The 6,304-nt window shown below is 45.8% G+C and overlaps 1 pseudogene; it reads left to right on the top strand.

The window, feature by feature from the left end:
• The first annotated feature begins 5,696 nt into the window (after window positions 1-5,696).
• LOC145341441 (small nuclear ribonucleoprotein G pseudogene) lies at window positions 5,697-5,927 on the top strand (annotated as a pseudogene).
• Window positions 5,928-6,304: the final 377 nt, after the last annotated feature.

Here is a 6,304-nt window from a genome sequence, read left to right as displayed (position 1 = left end):
GGGTATTCACAGCTCAGGGGGCAGAGAAGACTTGGGGCACACAAATAAGTTCAATTCGGGACCAGGGATTGGGGTCCCAGAATCGCTAATTTGGGGAAAAGGGTCCAGAGAGGTCACTTACAGACCTTCTCTGCCCTTCATAACGGGGCACCCCTTTCTCTAAGTGGGCTGTGAAGGGTGGTATGCAGGCAGTGTTTCCTGTGTCCCCCTTCCTATCCTGTCCATATCACTGCTGAGCAAGTGCCCTTCCTTGTGGGAGGTGGCAAGAGTGTGGGAGGGACACAGCACTGGGACTCCACAGGGCTGAAGCTCAGTGGCAGGGACAGGGTGGAGGTTCTGTGGGTGAACAAAGTGAAATTTATTGACAAACATTCTGAACAAAATGCTGATCTTTCTGCAACTGTGCCTATATTCACTCATGCCTGCAAAGTGCCTACGATTTCTTAATCTTCCTCACTCTCCCACTATGTCTAAGTGTCTCCCCAGGGTCCACAGCTGAAGTTGAGATTTTTGGCGGGGTCCACACCCTTTTTCCTGAGATTACTTTAATGGGCGTCTCCTGGGGGCCAGGACCTTGAGGATCCAGACCTGCTTTCAGGCAGCACTGATGTTGGATTGCTGCCTCCTCAGTATCAGGGACTGGAGGTGTATTGTTCACGGGTGGTGGGACTGTCAGATGAGCCAGAGATGCCCAGAGTTCCCTGGCTTGAGGGCCGCTAGCTGTAATCCTGTTGATCCTCTTCTCTTCACGTTCTGGGGAGCCCTTTTGCCCCTCCATGGGATGGAGGGGCAGTTGGAGTGAGATCCAGAAGCCCCCACCATCCTGTGGTGCTGACACTCATGGATTCCCACCAGTGTCTGCACCATGAAGTCAATGCCCTGCACCATGATGCGGTCATCTCCTGCATGTAGCCAACATCCTGCAACAAGGTCTCCACTGAGGACGCCAACCTCACAGCGTTGGCCTTGGTGCGCTGCAGTGACAGCACCATCAACTTGAATAGAAAGCAATGTGACTCCTCCAATCAGCCTTGCAGTCCGAGAAGAGCTGTAACATCACTTTCTGAGACTTGTGACTCTGCCTTTGTCGCTCCAGCAGCTGTGGGATAACCCAGCCCGGGGTACGTCATCAGCTAGAGTTAAGCAAAATCCTGGGCTACAGCATCCTTCCAAGTGCCAGTTCCCTGGGACATCTCTGTCTATGCCTGTTGGCGATAGTCAGCTGTGAAGTGCTCACTAGTGAGTAACCCCGAGGCCTGTCTACTAGTGATCCCACCGAGGTGTGAGTATCTGTGTGAGTGTGTGGTGTGGGTGACAGCTGTGATGCTTCTTCCACAGTGGGGTTGGAGAAGTCCCCATTTGCACTGCTGGAGTCTGGAGGGTCCTAGGGGGAAGGGGATGGTTTGGCCTTTCCGGTGGTTGGCCTGCAGTGGAAGGCACATAATATCAGTGCATTACAGTGGATGCAGAGACAACATTGCTTTCTCACTTGAGACGTGGGGAATGACAGCTTATGTGTTGAGGATTCTCATGTTTGTCTGCTGCCCCATTTCACCAGCAGCATAGGCATGTTCTCCCTCTTCTCCGGCCACATTGAGGTCCTGCTCCTCAAAGCGTGTAAGGTTTTGCAGATCTGGCATACTCCAGCTGGCTGCGCCCACTGACACCTGTTGCACTGACCCATATAGGGAGATTATAGGTGGGAGTGTTGACATTTAAGATGGCAATAAGTTGAGATAGGAGTGCAGCTTGGGTGGGAGCTGGAGTGCATCAAGCACAGCAGCTACTGGGGGGAAACATGGTGATTGTGGGACTAGGTGGGGGGAGTCTGGTGCCTGGTGTTGGCAGAGTCCAAAGTGGCTGAGTGTGAAAAGGGGTTGGGGGTGAGAAGGGTGTGAGTGGGAGATTGGGGTTGTTTCACTACCCTGGCTGAACGAAGAAGATCAATCATCTTCTTCTGACGCTGCTGCCTTGTCTGAATTGTATTGTACTTGCACTGATCAGGACTGCCACTGCATCCCAGGCATTGTTGCTTACCCTCCTAGACAACTATCTCATGGACCAGGAGTATTAATTTCCTGCCTCTGTGCCACTGCCCCCTGCAGTCTGGTGAGGGCTCCCTCTGTGAAGCGTGCTGCTGACTTCTTGGCTGCCATCCCCAGCAGTAGCTGTTGGAACAAGTGCTGGGGAGCAGTTTATATGGAACTCAGTAAGAAGTCTCACAACACCAAGTTAAAGTCCAACAGGTTTATTTGGCAGCACAAACTTTCAGAGCACTGCCCCTTCATCAGGTGAGTGGGAGTTCTGTTCACAAACAGGGCATTTATAGACACAAACTCAATTTACAAGATAATGATTGGCATGCGAGTCTCTACAGGTAATCAAGTCTTAAAGGTACAGACAATGTGAGTGGAGAGAGGGCCAAGCACAAGTTAAAGAGGTGTGTATTGTCTCCAGCCAGGACAGTTAGTGAGATTTAGCAAGTCCAGGCAAGTTGTGGGGATTACAGGTAATGTGACATGAACCCAACATGCCGGTTGAGGCCATCCTCATGTGTGTGAAATTTGATTATCAGTTTCTGCTAAGCAGTTCTGCATTGTCGCGTGTCATGAAGGCCACTTTGGAGAATGCTTACCTGAAGATCAGAAGCTGAATGCCCATGACTGCTGAAGTGTTTCCTTGACTGGAAGGGAACACTCCTGCCTGGTGATTGTCGAGTGGTGTTGATTCATCCATTGTCATAGCGTCTGCATGGTCTCCCCAATGTACCATACCTCGGGACATCCTTTTCTGCAGCATATCAGATAGACAAGCATTAGCCGAGTCGCAAGAGTATGTACTGTGTACCTGTTGGATAGTGTTCTCAGGTGAGATGATGCATCCGTGTCGATGATCTGGCACATCTTGCAGAGGTTGCTGCTGTGGCAGGGTTGTGTAGTGTCATGGCCACTGTTCTCCTGAAGGCTGGGTAGTTTGCTGCGGACAATGGTTTGTTTGAGATTGTGCGGTTGCTTGAAGGCAGGAAGTAGGGGTGTGGGGATGGCCTTGGCAAGATGTTTGTCTTCATTGATGACACGTTGAAGGCTCCGGACAAGACGTTGTAGCTTCTCTGCTCTGGGCAAGTACTGGACGATGAAGGGTACTCTGTCCGTCGTGTCCTGTGTTTGTCTTCTGAGGAGGCCGGTGCGGTTTTTCGCTGTGGCACATTGGAACTGTTGATCGATCAGTTGAGTGCCATATCCTATTCTTATGAGGGCGTGTCTGCTTGGCAGTGTTTCGCAGCTGGTCTGCATTCTGAGTGTCAGTTGAGATTATGGATTCTATCTTTGTTTCCAGGTTGCGGCATTTGCTGTAGAGCAAACTCTCTTTCACTCTCTCTCTCACACTCACTCGTTTTCAGGCTTTCTGTGAAACTGTCAAACCTCAGCTAATGGTTCCTAAAATCTTGTTGAAATAGTGTCCTCTCAATGTCTGTAAGTATTGATAAACCCTATCTCCATTACTAGCTTATATTTCTTCATGGCATGGCAAACCATTCTGTTTCTCTCTTCTTGAGGATGACGATAGAAAGAGTGATGGATGTGTAGGCCCCAAAATGGAGGAGTGAGGACTTCAAGACTATGCAACAATTAATAGGTGATTATCATAACATATCAACAAATAAATGGTAAATGTTCGGATTTTCTCAAAGATAGACTGAATCTTCAAGAATTAGGATTAGGCTATTTGGGATCACTTTAGAACCTTGCAGGTGTTAAACTTTGCCAAGTTATAGCTCAATATCATATATAATATGTTATATATGTACTGCTGCATTTTAACATCTTTATTACTTATACGATAACTTCTTAATAGAACATTCATACTTCAGAACAAATCTCCCGCCAGTCTCTTTGCACAAAGGAACGACGCTCTCATAATTTACTCACTATCTATCTATCTTATTCAAAGGCTGATAAAGGAATTCCTGAACAAAAAACAAATTACAAAGCGTGGGAGAAGGCATAGGATTATGACTAATTAAAAAAAAATTGTAAGGCTGACACTAACACTAAAGCTATATTACTCAAATCAAATAATTTAATCATAGTTTTAAGAGGCATGTCATTGCATAAATAGAAGCCTAATTAGCTGTCAAATAAGTTTTTTTTCTGAGCTCTGAACCGAGAATTGAAGCGCAATTAGGGTTGGTACATTTATCGGGGAAATAATGTGTGAATTATATGCCTGTCTCACAGAACGAAAGCCCATAAAAATTACAGAGAAAATAGCAAAATGTCAATCATATTTGGGATTGAATCCTCAATATCTTGTGTTCAACTTCTTTTTGCAAAGACTTTTGTTTGCTGTGTTCAACTTTTATCAGCACAGGAAATGGTTTTGCCAAATATCACCAGACCAGTTTTTGGAATGAGGGGATTGTCCAATGAGGAGATATTAAACAAACTAGGCCTGTTTTCCTTCAGTTTAGTAGTAGTTTTACAATTGAAACAAATCAAACTCTTAACAGGTCTGACAGATACATGCTGAGAAAATGTTTCCCTGGTTGGGGAACCTAAAACAGGATCACAGACTCAGAATAAAGGGTCAACTATTTAGGACATAGATGATGAAAATTCTTGCTGGTCACAGCGCTGTGAATCTTTGGAAAGCTCTACTCCAGGGAATGGTGACTGTTTAGACAATTGTCACAAGGCTCCTTTATTTTTGAAAAGAAACTTTTCAAATTTCAGCTGGCTAGAAATTTGGCCATTTGAAATGAGGCTGAACAAACAACTTAAAAATGCAAGACTGCTTTTCAAGGTGAAGGTGAAAAAGCAAACAAGACATCCTCAGAGGAATGTGAGGAGAGGAACTTTTCTTATCTTGAAAAGAAATCCATTGAAACTCATCACTAAGGAAGAGACAGTGACTGCAAAGTGCTAATTGCAAGCACAATGACCATCAATGAACAACTTCACCCATGATATTTAATGATCTGACTGGGTCAGGTAAGAGCAGTGTGACCCCAGTAGTGGTGGGATCTTAGGATTTGGAGAAAGTTCCAGAAGTAGAGAGAAGCAAAGTTCCAGAGATTCCAAGTGCGGCCTAATCTTAGTTAGGCTGCACTAGGAATATAATGTTCAATTCTGGTCATCACACTGCCAGAAGGATGTAGAGGCTTTGGAGAGTGTACAAAAAAGATTACTTGTTCCCTGGACGTATGGGGGACATTAGCTATGAGGAGAGGATGGAGAAACTTGGTTTGTTCTCACTGGAACGACAGAGGTTGAAGGGCGACCTGATAGAAGTCTCCAAGATTATGAGAGGCATGGACAGAATGGATAGTCAGAAGCTTTTTGCCAGGATGGAAGAGTCAATTACAAGGGGGCGTAGGTTTAAGGTGTGAGGGGTAAGGTTTAAAGGAAATGTACAAGGAAGGTTTTTTACACAGAGGGTGGTGGGTGCCTGGAACTCGCTGCTGGGGGAGGGAGTGGAAGCGGATACAATAGTAACTTTTAAGGGGCATCTTGACAAATATATGAACAGGATAGCAATGGAGGGATATGGTTCCCGGAATGGTGGAGGGTTTTCGTTGTTAGGCAGCATGGTCGGCGCTGGCTTGGAAGGCCGAAGGGCCTGTTCCTGTGCTGTAATTTTCTTTGTTCTTTGTTCAGAGAAAAAGCCAATTCCTCTCCCTCAATCCTCTTGCCAATATGTGCAAAGGCCATTGGCCCAAGCTGAAGAAGTTCATGGACAAGAAACTGCCACTTAAACTGAATGGAGGGAGACATGCGTAGGGAACTTTGCGTGGCTTTGACACCTTCATGAATCTTGTTGAGGATGAATCTGTTGAGATGACTACTGGGGGCCAGCAAAACAACATCGACATTGTGGTCATCAGAGGGAACGGAGTTTTCATTCTGGAAGCCTTAGAACAACTGTAGTGAAGAAAGCTCTGGCCTTGAAAACATGGCAAGAACAGAGTAAAGTCCACTCATACACCATTTTGTCCTTTGTTTTTCTTGTAGAAGGTGCAAGCTTCCATTCCTGTGAATTGGTTACTTGTACTTTTGGGATCGATAGAGTATTGAATATGTTTTTGTATGAAAAATGACAGGCAGTCATAGCTTTCAAAGATGCACTCGAACAAATCTCTCAATCCCTTCCAGGTTATGTTCTCTCACACTCAGATGAAGTGCTTACATTGATAACTAGGAGCCCATGTGTCATCCTTTACACAGTCATCTGGCAGAGTTCTTTCACTCACAGTTTTCATGCCTTCACCCCATTAGAAATCTCACTTGATGTGTCATGTTTGTTG

This window comes from Carcharhinus amblyrhynchos, chromosome 3 (assembly GCF_965287045.1).
Source record: "Carcharhinus amblyrhynchos chromosome 3, sCarAmb.v2.hapA, whole genome shotgun sequence".
Classification (NCBI taxonomy): domain Eukaryota; kingdom Metazoa; phylum Chordata; class Chondrichthyes; order Carcharhiniformes; family Carcharhinidae; genus Carcharhinus; species Carcharhinus amblyrhynchos.
This window is presented reverse-complemented; position numbering and strand designations above follow the sequence as displayed.